This window comes from Crocuta crocuta, unplaced genomic scaffold, assembly GCF_008692635.1.
Source record: "Crocuta crocuta isolate KB4526 unplaced genomic scaffold, BGI_CrCroc_1.0 scaffold580, whole genome shotgun sequence".
Classification (NCBI taxonomy): Eukaryota; Metazoa; Chordata; class Mammalia; order Carnivora; family Hyaenidae; genus Crocuta; species Crocuta crocuta.
In genome coordinates this window covers 81,925-97,973 of record NW_027527940.1, presented here as the reverse complement: position 1 = coordinate 97,973, position 16,049 = coordinate 81,925, and the positions used below count along the sequence as shown (strand labels likewise).

General features: G+C 40.4%; 1 protein-coding gene and 2 non-coding genes across 3 annotated transcripts in view; 2 read left to right on the top strand and 1 right to left on the bottom strand.

The window, feature by feature from the left end:
• LOC144221820 (serine/threonine-protein kinase Nek11-like) overlaps window positions 1-16,049 on the bottom strand; it is a 98,124-nt gene that overhangs the window by 10,714 nt on the left and 71,361 nt on the right. The window lies entirely within an intron of this gene.
• TRNAR-UCG (transfer RNA arginine (anticodon UCG)) lies at window positions 5,288-5,372 on the top strand. Its single transcript has one exon. It is a non-coding gene; the product is annotated as a tRNA-Arg (tRNA).
• On the top strand, window positions 11,439-11,542 carry LOC144221830 (U6 spliceosomal RNA). Its single transcript, XR_013332194.1, has one exon. It is a non-coding gene; the product is annotated as a U6 spliceosomal RNA (small nuclear RNA).

Below are 16,049 nucleotides of genomic sequence, written 5' to 3'. Positions count from 1 at the left end.
TTTGGTTCCAGTCCCCTTTTGGCCACCAGCCCCTGTCATGCGAACCAGCATCTTCCTCTTCTGGAACTCTCTATAGCACAGGCCCAGTGCCCTCCTTTTGTGTGGGGCTAGGGTGGTGCTGTTTTGGTAAAGACCTCTCTGAGGGGCGGAAGTAGGAATGACATTTGAATGGAGACTTGAATGGTAAAGACAAGTCATCCCTGGATGACTCCCAGGATGTGGGAAAAGAGCATTTCCCAACTGAGGAAGGAGGAAAAGCCCAGTCACCAGAAGCTCTGTATGGAGGAAAAGAAGATGGTAGTGGTTGGGGCCTGATTTGGAGGAGGAGATGATAGGATATGAAGGCGGATGGTTAGGCAGGGGCAGGGCCCTGGAGCGAGAGGTAAGGAGTCCTCGATCTTGGGGCAACAGGTGGCCACTGGACGGGTGACATGATTTGAGCCCTGTTATAGCCAGATCATTCCAGATGCTGTGCAAAATAGATGAATAATGAGGAACCACTGTCAAAAGCAAATCAACAGAAGCACCACACAAAATGTTCCAGTGCCTTTTATGTAAGGATCCTTGTGATTAATTCTTCCCCAAATTTCAGAATGAAGAAAAACTCAACTCTCCTACTGAGCTAGTTTCTTAGCTCATCAGGGTTCTCCTCTTGTGTAGGACACCTGGAAACACAGGGCTGAGCTCCTGCTTATTTCCAGAGTCTACTGTTCATTTATCAATCTGACATCCAATCTCAATTTTATATCTCATCACCCATATGTTTTCTCATAGACTTTTCTCAAAACAGCATAAATAAATAAGTAAATAACAATAGGAATTACATACATAAGTAATTGCAGCTCAAGAGACTGATATCTGACCAATAGTTCTTTGGGCAATGTGTACACTGAAGTTTTTTGTTTGTCTGGTGTATTATAATTGCTGGGCAGGTAGCAAGAAGATTTTTGGTGTGTGTTGCTAGCCTTTGCTGCTAAAAAATTATAGCAACTTGCTGAGACTGTTTCTAATCTCTACGAACAGACTTGTGCTATATCTTTTCACGACCCTCCCAACTTTATTATAAGGATATATAAAATTTTTGTACTTTAGACGAAAGGTATAAAGCATAGTACAATGAACACTCACATATCTAACTCCCAGTTTAAGGAATCAAGTGCTAACAAATACAGGTGAAGCTCCCTGAATTCCCCTCCCAAATCATAAACCCCTTCCAATCCCCAGGAGTCACCACTATTCTGAATTTGATGTTTTATCATCACCAAGCATTTTAAAAAATACTTTTACTATATACATAAGTGTGGCTTTTTGGAAATAATTAGAACTGCTTTGTGTGGTTTTACGTTTTGAGTGGCATTAGACTTAGTCTTTTTTCTTGCCACTTTTTGTTTAAAATTGTTGATATTTATCCTCTTTGATTCTATAGTTCATTGATTTTCACTGTGTGCTGTTCCATGACTGTTTCTATATTCATTCATCTGGTGAAGTATATTTCAGGTTGCTTCTGTCCCTCCCCCATCCCCTGCCCACTTTTACTAATAAGGCTGCTACAAACATTCTTGCACGCATCTCCTCGGATTCATTTTATCTTAAATTACAAAACATAAACATGCCTGGGAAACTCCGCTCTTCAGACAGTCCTGACCTGACGTCATTATTGTCAGATTGGTTTACCATCACTCATATTTGGTCCTTTACGATAGCGTCAAGATGGATGTTTGCAATAAGAAAATACAATCCAGGGAGGGATAGAATGATTTAAAATTCAGAACTTGGGATTTTTGAAAAGCTCTGTAAGTTTCCAAGGAGTTCAACTACTCCAACACTTTATTTGTATGGACAAAGAAAGTGATTCCAGAATAAGAAAGAACACTGTACTAAGGACACTGGGTCCTATCCTGGGCCCCCACTGTGATGGCCATACATATGAAATAAATATAGAATAAGTAGATCCCCTTGCTTTTCCTTCTATTCACTAAGCCCCCTTAAACAATGCACTGTGAAATGCTGACCACTCAACAAAGTCTTTCCTGGCTGAATTATAACTGTGCTTCCCTCGAATAATTCAAATGGCATTTTTTATTTTTCAAAAGTCATTTTTACCCCAGCTTTGCTGAAGTAGAAGCAAAAGACCTGAAACTAACATAAATTTCCTATTCGAACACAATAAGAATAATTAGATTGGCAAGGGAACATGAAAAGAAATCACAAATGAAAAGAAAGTAGAACATTAATATGTTTGGAAGAATTTGGTGGAGCCAGGATGTGGGAAACTATGGGTTTCCTGAGAGAAGAGTGAATTTCAAAAACTTCCTGTCACCTGGTGAGCTTCTCCAAGGGCTCCCTCCTTGACCAAACTTTAGTCAGTCCCCACCCTTGATTACATAAGCAAGTTCCTATTAGTAACTCTCCATCCACTGACCTCACTTACACTGCCCATTGACCATACATCCCCTGCTCATGTGTGGTGCGGGGCTGAGTTCAATCTCTCTCTCCCCTACAGCAATAGTCTTAAAAAGTCTTCCTTGCCTGTTTAATTCTGTTAGGTACAGTTTTTCTTGGACAGATTTACCTCTCAATGAGGAGAGGGCCTGGACCACCACTGGGTCCCACATTACAAGCTGTCCATGTTTGCAATAACCTGAGATAGTCTCAGTACATGCCTGACACAGGAGTATAGTCTCTAGTGGTGTCCATTCCACTGTCAAAAGTGCCCCAGTTTGGACAATAAATCATACAGTTACCCACACACGGTGTGACATTTACTGGCTAAATTGTCATCAGGACCCTCAGTGACAAGAGGACCTGCTGGACTTTTAAAGTGGTGTTACAGCAATTTCAAAAAAACAAAAGAGAGCAGACTCATTAAAAGAGAACACTCCTTTCCAAGTACTGACTTCTAAGGCATAGTTATATTAGACTTGTATCATTTTATGTCTAAATTAAAATATTTCTCCATAAACAAAAAATGATGATTTTCATCTCTTTGTCTCTCAAACATGTTCATACATTGCCTTTACTATACCTCTCCTTCAATGACTAAGGATGGGTTCATCACAGCACACTTAGCAGGAATGTGACCTGCCTTCCAGAGCAATGGGGAGAGAGGGAGGGAGGAGGCAGAGAGTCACGAGGAAGGTCAGTGTGGTGCAGGCCTTAGGAAATACAACTGAGATCGGGAAATCAATACCTCATTCTCCCATGAATTGCATTAAAAGGCTGAAATGAGTTTGCAAAACAATAATTGAAGCTGACAGCTGCTCTTGACAGGTTCAAATGACAATTGAACTGGGCTTGAACACATGCTGTGGGGAGCGGGCAGGACAGGTGGGAACCCCCTGATGCCTTGAACTGGGAAACACTGGGTTTCTGAATTGTCTCCTGTCCTGAAGCTAAAGGAGAAGATCCCTCATTAAGGTGAGGTTTGCCGAGTGGTCTTGAGAAATGGCTTTTTTAGCTCCTTCCACTCATTTGAAAGTATCTGTAAGAGGCGCTTATCCTGCAGGGCTTGCTGGAGCCCAGTGGGAGGGGAAAAGGGCAAATTCCACCAGCAGGAGGATCTCAGGCAGGGCGTTCAGGCATAGGCGTGGTGGGGGTGGCAGGGGAAGGGCTAGATCAGATGATCCCCAAATTTCATCCTACTGGGAAAGCCTACGATTCCGCCTCCATGGACTCTCAGTATGGCTCTCTTAACCCCATTTTATAGGTAGGAGGGTTCGAAGGAGGAAAGAGCAATGACACTGAAGGGGAGCTGAGCCTCCTGACTTTGGAGACCTGAAGGATGAGACTGTCGATTAAAAGAAAAGAAGCAAAGGCCATCAGAGGTTGCTCTACTGAAACTTCACCATTCACAATGCAGTCCTGCCTTGGGAGAGCTGGTTAGAAATGCAGAATCATTTCCTTTTGCTGTCTAATGGCTGATGCTAGGACTTCCAGCACTATGTTAAACAGCAGTGGTGAGAGTGGACATCNGTGATGCTGGCTTCATAACATGAGTCCGGGAGTTTTCCTTCGATTTATTGTTTTTAGAATAGCTTGAGAAGAATGGGTATTAATTCTTTTTAAACANGAAGCCTGGCTAGAGGTTTGTCCATTTTGTTTATTTTTTCAAAAAAGCAACGCTTGGTTTCATTGATCTGTTCAATTGTTTCTTTGGTCTCTATGTTGTATTGGCAAAGAGGAAGTCAAACTTTCCCTTTTCACAGACGACNTTTTAAAAAAAAAAAAAAAAAAAAGAAAAGAAATGCAGAATCTCAGATCCTGCCCCAGACCTGCTCAATCATAATCTGCATTTAACAAGACCCCAAGTGGATCCAAAACCTCTGAGATGCAGCAATAGTGGTTCTAAGAGGGAAGTTTATAGCGATACGGGTCTATCTCAAGAAGGAAGAAAAATCTCAAAGAAACAATCCAACCTTACACCTAAAGGAGCTAGGAAAAGAACAAACAAAACCCTAAGACAGCAGAAGGAAAAGAAATAATAAAGATTAGGCAGAAATACATGATATGAAATTAAAAAGACAATAGAACAGATCAATGAAGCCAGGAGCTAGTTCTTTGAAAAGATCAACAAAATTGATAAACCTCTAACTAGAGTCAATAACAACAACAAAAAAAGAAGAGAGAGAGAGAGAGAGGAATCAAATAAACAAAATCACTAATGAAAGAGGACAAAGAACAACTGATACCACAGAAATACAAACAATTGTAAAAGAATATTATGAAAAATTATATGCCAACAAACTGGACAACCTGGAAGAAATGGATAAATTCCTTGACAGATGTAGCCTCCCAAAATTGAAGCAGGAAGAAATAGAAATTTGAACAGACTGATTACCAGCAAAGAAATTGAATCAGTAATAAAAAAAACTCCAGATAAATTAAAGTCCAGGACCAACGGCTTCAGGTGAATTCTACCAAACATTGAAAGAAGAGTTCTCAAACTCTTTCAAAATATAGAAGAGGATGGAAAACTTCCAAATTCATTTTAGGAGGCCAGCATTACTCTGATACCAAAACCAGATAAAGACACCACACCAATAAAGAGAACGATAGGCCAAGATCTCTGATAAAAATAGATGCAAAATACTAGCAAACTGAATGCAACAATACATTTTAAAAAGTCATTTGCCACGGTCAAGTGAGATTTATTCCTAGGATACAAGGGTGGTTCAGTATTTGCAAATGAATCAACATGATTCATCATGTCAATAAAAGAAAAGATAAAAACCAAGCATTTGATAAAGTACAACATCCGTTCATGATAAAAAACATCAACAAGGGGGACGCCTGGGTGGCTCAGTCGGTTAAGCGTCTGACTTCGGCTCAGGTCATGATTTCATGGTTTGTGGGTTCGAGCCCCACGTCGGGCTCTGTGCTGACAGCTAGCTCAGAGCCTGGAGCCTGTTTCAGAGTCTGTGTCTCCCTCTCTCTCTGACCCTCTCCTGCTCATGCTCTCTCTCTCTCTCAGAAGTAAATTAAAAAAATTTTTAAAAATTAAAAAAAAACATCAACAAGATAGAGTTGGAGGGAACATACTTCAACATAGTAAACACCATATATGAAAACCCCACAGCAAACATCATACTCAATGGGGAAAACCAGAGACCTTTTCCCCTAAGGTCAGGAACAAGACAAGGATGTCCACTCACTACTTTTATTCAACATAGTGTTGTAAGTTCATGAGATCAAGTCCCACATAGCCTGTTTAGGATTCTCTCTATCCCTCTCTATACAAACAAACAAACAAACTTAAAAATAAAAATAAAAATAGGGGCACCTGGATTGGTTTAGCATCTGACTTCAGCTCAGGTCATGATCTTGCAGTTTGTGAGTTTGAGCCCAGTGTCGGGCTCTGTGCTGACCATTTTGAACCTGGAGCCTGCTTCAGATTCTGTGTCCCCCTCTCTTTCTGCCCTTCCCCTGCACACACTCTCTCTCTCTCAAGAATAAATAAACATTAAACAAATTTTAAAAAAAGGCAACCTACTGAATGGAATAAGATATTTGTAAATGACATATCTGATAAAAGGGTTAGTATCCAAATATATAAAAAAAGTTACACAACTCAACACCCAAAAAACAAATAATCCAATTAGAAAATGGGCAGAAGACATAAATAGACATTTCTCTAGAGAAGATATACAGATGGCTGACAGACATGTGAAAAGAAGCTTGACATCACTCATCATCAGGGAAATGCAAATCAGAGCTACAATAAGATATCACCTCATACCTGTCAAAATGGCTACAATAAAAAAAAAAAACCACAAGAAACAACAAGTGTTGCCAAGGATTTGGAGAAAAGGGAACCCTGTGCACTGTTTGTGGGAATGCAAACTGGTGCAGCCACTGTGGAAAGTAGTATGGAGGTTCTTCAAAAAATTGAAAATAGAACTACCTTATGAACCAGTCATTGCACTACTGGGTATTTACGCCCCAATCACAAAGGCACTAATTCAAAGGGATACATGCATCCCTATGTTTATTACAGCATTATTTAAATAGCCAAATTATGGAAGCAACTCAAGTATCCATCGGTAGATGGATAAAGATGTGGTGTGTGCATATATGTATCAATATTTATCCATAATTATGTATGTTATATATAATGGAATTTTATTCAAGCATAAAAGGGAATGAAATCTTGCTGTTTGTAACATGGATGGATCTAGAAAGTATAATGCTAAGCAAAATAAGCCAGTCAGAGAGAGACAAATACCATACGATTTTACTCATATGTGGAATATAAGAAACAAAAGAGCAAAGGAAAAAAGAGAGAGAGAGAGAGAGACAAACCAAGAAACAGCTTTTTTTTAAAAGTTTTGATTTAACTAATCTCTACACCCAACATGGGNGATTTTACTCATATGTGGAATATAAGAAACAAAAGAGCAAAGGAAAAAGAGAGAGAGAGAGAGACAAACCAAGAAACAGCTTTTTTTTTAAAGTTTTGATTTAACTAATCTCTACACCCAACATGGGGCTCGAACTCAGGACCTTGAGATCAAGAGTCACATGTTCATCTGACTGAGCCCGGCAGACACCCCAAGAAACAGACTCTTAAAGGGGCGCCTGGGTGGCTTAGTCGGTTAAGCGTCGTGGGTTCGAGCCCCGCGTCAGGCTCTGTGCTGACTGCCAGCTCAGAGCCTGAAGCCTGTTTCAGTCTATGACTCCCTCTCTCTCTGACCCTCCCCTGCTCATGCTGTCTCTCTCTCTCTCTCCTAGAAATAAATAAAACATTTAAAAAAAAAAAAAAAAGAAACAGACTCTTAACTATAGAGAAGAAACTGATGGTTACCAGAGGGGAGAAGGACAGTGGGATGGGTGAAATAGGTGATTGGGACTTGAGAGTATACTTATCATGGTGGCAAAAAACAAGAAAAAGAAAAAAGATCACAATTCCTTCACATATTCATTCACACAAAATTCACACAAGCCAAAGTCAAGAATTTCTAGGGAACAGTTTATACACTTCTTAATAAAGAACAACATTTCTGCATCAAAAAGAAAGGCAAAAACACAACAAAAACAAAAACAAAAACAACAAAACACCCTGTCCACCATAAAACAAGACCCCAAGTGATTCGTAGGCACTTCAGAGTTTGAGAAGCACTGACTGGAACTCTGGACCACACTTTGAATAGCAAGACTCCAAAAAGCATTTAAAGCTATGAATTCACTTTGGACAGAGAGGTCTGATTCTTTTATGCAATCAGGCCAGCTTACCAAGCTCTGAGGCATCATTTCGCATACGAGCACGCTCTGTAGAATTACTAAATTTGCTTTTTTACAATTTAGATTTAAATCTGATAAGAGTAATAGAAAAGGGACCTCCATCACTTTCAGGCTTATGCACTCTCTTTCTCTCTATCCCCTCTTCCCTTTCCTTCTCCCTGGAGATCTGGTGCACAGATTTGCGTTGGTGATAATCTTGTATTTGTAACACACCCTCAGCATTATATTTGCTTTGAGAGGAAGGCACCAGCCTTGCTCAGGTTGAAGGTTATGAATTACAGTTTGTTTTGTAGTTTGATGGGTTTGTTAGAAGTCTCTTTTTTGACCAAGCAGGAAATCTTTCTTCCTTCTTTACAGGGAATACTGTATTCTAATTTTATCTTACTGATGATTTGACTGGGAAGTGACAACCAAGCATAAGCCCATGTTAATCATTTTTCTCTTTTCTTAGTTTCTGGGCCAGAAATTGCAGCAACCACTTGGTGTGAAATAAAGTTTCAACTAGGTCTAATACACGGGTTGCCTTGGGATACACTTGGGAAGACACAGGAAGAATTAAATAGCAAGTTTTAGTTGAACCATATGAAATTGCCACTTTCACAGGTTAAAAAAACAGTGAAATATTGGCAGCTTCTTTTAATCAACCTTATTATAATGTTCCAATTTAGAATTTCTGGGCCTAGGGAATATTAAGAGAGTAGCAAGTGCTATTTGTGGAGGCTGGTTTGTTCCATTTCCATGGAGATTTGTTTTGGAGGTTAGGACAAATGCTCCGAAGGCCAGATAACCATTTTTCTATTCTGAGAAGCCAGGGGAAATGGGTGTTAGAAGGTCAGGTTTGGTTATAGATTCAGGATGAAAGTATGTATCCTTGAAGGAGGCTTATCACCTTCCGAATCTGTGGAATATATAAATGGTGCCAAACCTTGACACCACAAACTAGGGTGAGTTTCTTTTCTACTTCCTTGTTATAGTCAGATGCAGTTAATAGTGAACTCTGATAACAGCAAGAAGAGTTTTTCCCTATTACAAACTAACACCAGTCTTTAGTCAGAATGTGGGAGAGGAAGAGTCAAAGGGAAGTATGAGAATCTAGTACCTTTCTTGGTTAATTAACACAAGTATACCAGAGGCATGCTGTGTCCCATGGTACTTTAAGCATATTCTATGATAGCCTGAATCCCATCAGAGTGTAATGAAGTGTTTAAGTGTGCTGGCCCAGGATCATGCTTTAAGTAGCAAAGGCAGGTTCATGTATTATTTGTAACAGTGTGCATTGTGCTTTTAAGAGATCTTGGCACACAGTCGGCATTAATAACTGTTTTTGTCTCAAGTTGTTGAGGAGCACCAGAGTGGCTCAGTTGGTTAAGTATTCAACTCTGGCTCAGGTCATGATCTCACGGTTCGTGATTTCAAGCCCTGCATTGGGGACTGTGCTGATGGCTCAGAGCCTGGAGCCTGCTTCAGATTCTGTGTTTCCCTCTCTCTGTCCCTCCCCTCTCTCAAAAATAAACAAACATTTAAAAAATTAAAATAAAAATTTGTTGATAATGGGGTGCCTGGGTGGCTTAGTTGGTTGAGCATCTGGCTTCAGTTTGGGTCATGATCTCCCATTTCTGGGTTTGAGCCCCGGATCAGGCTAGGTGCTGGCAGCTCAGAGCCTGGAGCCTGCTTCGGATTCTGTGTCTCCCTCTCTCTCTGCCCCTCTGTCACTCTCTCTCTCTCTCTCTCTTTCTCTCAAAAATAAATAAACATAAAAAAAGAAATCTGTTAAAATTTGTTGAACAAATGGTGACTTTTAATAACCAATCACATTACCAAGAATTGAAGATATTACATTAAAAATCTTTGTGGATATAAAAGCCAATTTGGCAATAAATATCAGGGATCACATTCTATGAACCAGTAATTATAATAAAAGGTTATATCCTATGAACCAGTAATTACAAGACATTTAGCTTAGACAGCTTAGGAAAGTTAAATTGTTTGAAATATTTGAAAACACCGTTAGGCCAGAAAAATATTTACCTAATATACATGAGTTGAAAAAAACTGAAAGCCTAAAACCCAAGAGTAAGATATTATATTATAGGGAAATTAATGATATTTTTAGACTAATATTTAATAGTCTTGGGAAATGCTCAGGAAAGGTGAGGGCAAAAAACTATGACACCAATATCCTACCTTTCTTGTAACCTACCACTATATCACAAAAATGTCCCAAATTACTCAAAATTCTGCCAAAAATAGTATTTTTAATGGCTGTAGAATATTTCATTGGATGTAAACAGATTAAGTTATTAACAGTTTTATGAATACACACACACACATACTAAAAAATAACATGCAGATGGGATCACAGCATCCCTATTGTTCTGCACCTTTTCTCAGTTAATTATAATAAATCTAGAGAGCTCATCTCATAAGCATACACAGATCTTCCTTAATTCTTCTCATCTTCAATGGCAGGACAGTATTCTTCTGCAGGGATATATGTTGATTTTTCAAAATAGCTGTTATTGATTCCTTCAGGCTATTTACAGCTTTTTGCTATTAAAACAATCCTTCAACAGATACTTTTGACATACGTTTTTGTGAAAATGCCTTGCATGTATGCACATATTTCTGTAGGATAAATTCTGAAATTGCTAGATCAAAGAGAATGTGCATTTAAAAAATTTGAATAGACATTGCCAAATTGCCCTCCAAATTATCATACCAATTAACATTCACTTCAACAGTGTATGAAAGTAACTGCTTCATTTTAAAGTGGAAGCAGTGAGGGGTGCCTGGGTGGCTCACTTGGTTAAGCACCTGGCTCTTGACTTTGGCTCGGGTCATGATCTCATGGTTTATGAGTTTGAGCCCTGCATCAGGCTCTGTTCTGACAGTGCAGAGCCTGCTTGGGATTCTCCCTCCCTGTCTTTACCCCTCCCCCATTCACTCATTCATGCTCTCTCTCTCAAAATAAATAAATAAACTTAAAAAAATAAAATGGGAACAGCGGATGGGATACAGAGTTGATACCTGAACAACACGGGTTTGAATGTGTTTCTGTGGTCCACTTATATGTGGATATTTTTCAGTACAGTACTGCATATGTATTTTCTCTTCCTTATGAGTTTTCTTAATAACATTTTCTTTCTCAAGCTTCCTTTATTGTAAACTACAGTATATAATACAGCATACAAAATATGTATTAGTTGACTGTTGAGGTTATTGGTCAGGCTTCCTTGAACTGTGGGCTATTAGTAGTTAACTCTTGGGGAGTCACCATTGTATGCGGATTTTCAATGGTGTGGTGGGGTGGTGCCCCTAACCCCTGCATTGCTCAAAGTTCCACTGTATTTTTGTGTATATGTGTATGTGTTTGAAACAGATCCCACGAACCCCAACCATACTATGGCATGATTGTAAATGAGTCCCTTTTCTCCTTCCCTATATCTCTTTCCACTTTTTCTTCCTTCCCATCTTCCTTTTTTTATTTTTTCTTCTCTTTCCTCCTTCCCTCTCTGCCTTCCACCTTTCCTTCCATCCTTATTATTTTATCTAATGGGAAAAGTTATTAAAATAAAAAGTTATATAAAATAAAAATTATTTTATCTAATGGGAAAATCCGGTGAGGTGAAGGCTGGTGAAGAATTTATGTGGCATTCAGGGAACGGGAAGAAATTAGGAAATGGGCTTCAGATGGAAGCAGAGTGCTTACTTCAGCAGCATATGGACTAAGATCGGAATGATACAGAGATTAGCAGGGCTTCTGCATAAGAAAGACACACAAGTTTGTGACTTGTTTTATATTTTTACGGTAACTGTGAGAGGTGATGGATGTATAAACCAAGCCTATCGGGGCAATCATGCCACAAAACATACATATAGCGTGCCATCACATTGTGTACCTTAAACTTACATAATGTTATATCAAATATATCTCAATAAAGATGAGAAAAACCCGGAAGCAGAATGTTGTGGGAAATACCTGGTAATGTACGGCGAGGGGCAAGTCAGACATACTGGGGAGGACGGTTGGCTGTGCGTTTCTAATCTTCATGGGCACAGGATTCACCTGAGGAGCTTGTTCTGATTCAGTCAGTCTGGATGGGGCCTGACAACCTGCATTTCTAATGGGCTTCTGGGCAACACTGCTGGTCTGGGACCACACTGTGAGGAACAGAACCTAATTGACAAAGCCTGCTTCTAGAAACAACAGGCAGGAGCATTAGTAAACAGCAGGAAGGGCTGTGAGCATTACTATTTGGAGCCAAGAATGCCTCCTGCAAATGTTACATACAAGGTGATAAAAGTCCTGAGCTGGCTCCCTCCATTACTACTGCTTCACCCACCCAATCCAGCCTGGCCCACACCAGCACTGGGACCAAACAGCCGCTACACTCAAGCCTGTGCTTATTTCTTCCACTCTTGTAGGAATCCTGATCTTGAGATCAGATTGTATTTGATTTGCTTCATCTCCAAAACTTATTAACGATGTCCGTCACACAGAGTCCTCCAACATTTTCTTCATTCACGTAGTGCCTGGTGCTGCTGACACCGTCCAAGGTTTAAGTGGCAGGTGCCCACCTTAAGTTCAGTCCTGAAGGTGCTCTTCACCTGCAGCTGGCAGGACTGAGGCCACACCTCCTTGCTTTCCATGCTGGGTGAGGACAAAATGGGAACTATTGCCCAAAGTCCCTGTGTTAAAGTCCTTGGGGATTAAACCATTTTAAAGCTCCTCTACAACTTCCCCATGTTCCACGGAAATGTTTTCTGAAGCGTTACATTCGAGCAAAGCTAGGATTATTGATGTATGTTTAGGAACTGGGACGTTTTTATATCTAATTCTTCCTGTGGAAAGCTTTCTTTGCCGTTTCTTTGTCCTTGTAATTCAAGGGAAGTACAACTGCTAGCTTTAAAAATTCACAAGCTGAGGTTGACAGAAACATTTTTCACCTCTCTGATCCAAGCCAGACAGTGTTTGATGCTGGCACACCTAGATTTTCCCTCTCTTAGTTTCTGCCTAAGGATAGTAAGGCATGAAGTTACTGGTACACACACACACACACACACGCGTGTGCACGCGCGCATACGCAAAAGCTCAGGCTTGGAGTCTTAGGGAAACTAGTAAGTGAATAGTCTCCTTTTCAAAACATAATCAAAAGGACAAGACTTAGTACAGGTCTTAAGAACCTTGTCACTTGCTGAGGCTGTTGTTTGCATTTAAGAAATAGGTTCAACATGAGTAAAAGTATGTGTTTCTCTCAATCCTGGAAGGACATGCAAGGTTAGCTTTATGAGTGATAGATACAAACTATGGATACATGAGAAAAGCTTCTCATATGCTTGTATTCACTTTAAATTTTGCTCTAATAAGGGATCATTAAAAATATGATTAGCAATTAGGTTGTTTTTATGCTTGAATCATGCTTTCATTTGCATTAAAAAGTTCTATTTGAGTAGAAAAATCAGAGAGGCTTAATGTTTCTTCTCTTTTTCATGAAATCAAGCTATTTAAACTGTATATTTATAACAACTGCAAAACTACGTCTACCTGGTGAATGAAAGAAAAACCAACAGTTAAGAGTTATCATTACATATCACATAGACAGCCACAAAAATCTGTTTTGTGTTAATGACTTAAACAGAAACATGGCGGTGGAGAAAGCCTGTCCCAGGACTACTTAAAGTCAAGGCTTGGTCCCACCAAAGATGTTGAAGGAATTGCTTAAGGTTTGTGGCCAACCAAGAAGCACATGAACACAGTCTGTTTCAAGAATGCCTTTGAGGGGGTGCCTGGGTGGCTTAGTCGGTTAAGCGTCCGACTTTCACTTAGGTCATGATCTCGCGGTTCGTGGGTTCGAGTCCCGCGTCGGGCTCTGTGCTGACTGCCAGCTCAGAGCCTGGAGCCTATTTCAGAATCTGTGTCTCCCTCTCTCTCTGACCCTCACCCTGCTCACGCTGTCTCTCTCTCTCTCTCCTAGAAATAAATAAAAATATTAAAAAAAAAAAAAAAGAATGCCTTTGAGGTGTGATGGGCTGGCAAATCTATTAACCTACTNATAGGTTCAACATGAGTAAAAGTATGTGTTTCTCTCAATCCTGGAAGGACATGCAAGGTTAGCTTTATGAGTGATAGATACAAACTATGGATACATGAGAAAAGCTTCTCATATGCTTGTATTCACTTTAAATTTTGCTCTAATAAGGGATCATTAAAAATATGATTAGCAATTAGGTTGTTTTTATGCTTGAATCATGCTTTCATTTGCATTAAAAAGTTCTATTTGAGTAGAAAAATCAGAGAGGCTTAATGTTTCTTCTCTTTTTCATGAAATCAAGCTATTTAAACTGTATATTTATAACAACTGCAAAACTACGTCTACCTGGTGAATGAAAGAAAAACCAACAGTTAAGAGTTATCATTACATATCACATAGACAGCCACAAAAATCTGTTTTGTGTTAATGACTTAAACAGAAACATGGCGGTGGAGAAAGCCTGTCCCAGGACTACTTAAAGTCAAGGCTTGGTCCCACCAAAGATGTTGAAGGAATTGCTTAAGGTTTGTGGCCAACCAAGAAGCACATGAACACAGTCTGTTTCAAGAATGCCTTTGAGGGGGTGCCTGGGTGGCTTAGTCGGTTAAGCGTCCGACTTTCACTTAGGTCATGATCTCGCGGTTCGTGGGTTCGAGTCCCGCGTCAGGCTCTGTGCTGACTGCCAGCTCAGAGCCTGGAGCCTATTTCAGAGTCTGTGTCTCCCTCTCTCTCTGACCCTCACCCTGCTCACGCTGTCTGTCTCTCTCTCTCCTAGAAATAAATAAAAATATTTAAAAAAAAAAAAAGAATGCCTTTGAGGTGTGATGGGCTGGCAAATCTATTAACCTACTGCCTTGGTTCCAAACCTACTCTTCTGGACTTATTCTTCTGATACTGGGCCCCAGACTCTGTGGACCATTTTGCCTTGCCCACTGCTCCTTATTAGGCTCCATTAATAGAAGGTTCTGGAGGGAAATGGGAAAGCTGGAGCAGAAAAAAGGGATTTGACCTCCAGTTCCAGCAGATGCCCTGGTGACAGCACATCTTCTGTCTTCCGGCCAGCAGCAATCCACTCAAGTGAACGGTGTCTCTGACCCTCACACACCCAGCCTCATCACTTCCCTTCAGAGACACCAGCAGCGATGGTTGGCACCCTCTCCTCCAAAATCTGGGTACCATTCCATGGAGCCCCTGCTCAAGCTCAGAGACACCAGGATGGCCCAGCAGTGGCCCCACCTCAGGGCTCTGCATCCTGGTCTGCGGGCCCCTCCTCTGAGCCTCTGAGTTTTCGTGGTCCCACGAAGCAGCATGGTAGCTGCTCCCCACATCTGCTGCTCCACGAGATGCCAGCATCTTTTTGTCTTTTTAGTTGCCCTAATATTTGGACAACAACCCGATATTAAATTCTCTTTATTAAAGTAATTGGTGTGATTTCTTTCTCTTAATAGGGCCTGACGAGCTGAGAACGGCTGGGCAGGATTCTTTTCCAAGACACAACTTTCTCTAAGCATGAAAGATTTTCCTGTAACATGTGTTGTGCTATTTGGTTATTGAATCAGGTATGGGTCAAACTGCCTGATCCTTATTTGGAGCATCACAGATGAGCACAAAATCGAGTATCTCGTAATGGTTCCATGAGCTTCCACCTACTGCTGTCTATGCTCTAAAAGGATAAATAGGATATGAGGGGACCTGGGATGGTGGTTATGGTATTCTCCAACTTAACTTCCTTAATACAACACACACACACACACACACACACACACACACACACACACAGAGTTTCTTTTATGGAGAAGTTGGAAGAAAGCAATGAGAGGTTTCTGGAGATGAATCTGGAGGTTCACAACCAGAACTCCAGGTATGGTTAGATGATGTGAATTATATGTCATTGTAAGAATAAATGCCAGCTTTGTTGGGCTGGCAGCTGATGGTAACTTCTCTATAGAGTGGGGACTAAAAAGTAAACATCTCCTGATTTGAAAACCTTTGAAATGAGTGGGAAAAACTGTCATTTAATTTAATTTAATTTAACTTAATTTAATTTAATTTAATTTAATTTTCCTTAAATGGTTTATTGTCAAGTTGGTTTACATATAACACCCAGTGCTCATCCCAGCAAGTGCCCTCCTCCATGCCCATCACCCCCTTCCCCTCTCCCCCACCCCACCTCAGCCCTCAGTTTGTTCTCAGCATTCAAGAGTCACTCATGGTTTGCCTCCCTCCCTCTCCCCAACTATTTCCCCCTCTTCTTCTCCCCCATGGTCCTCCGTTAAGTTC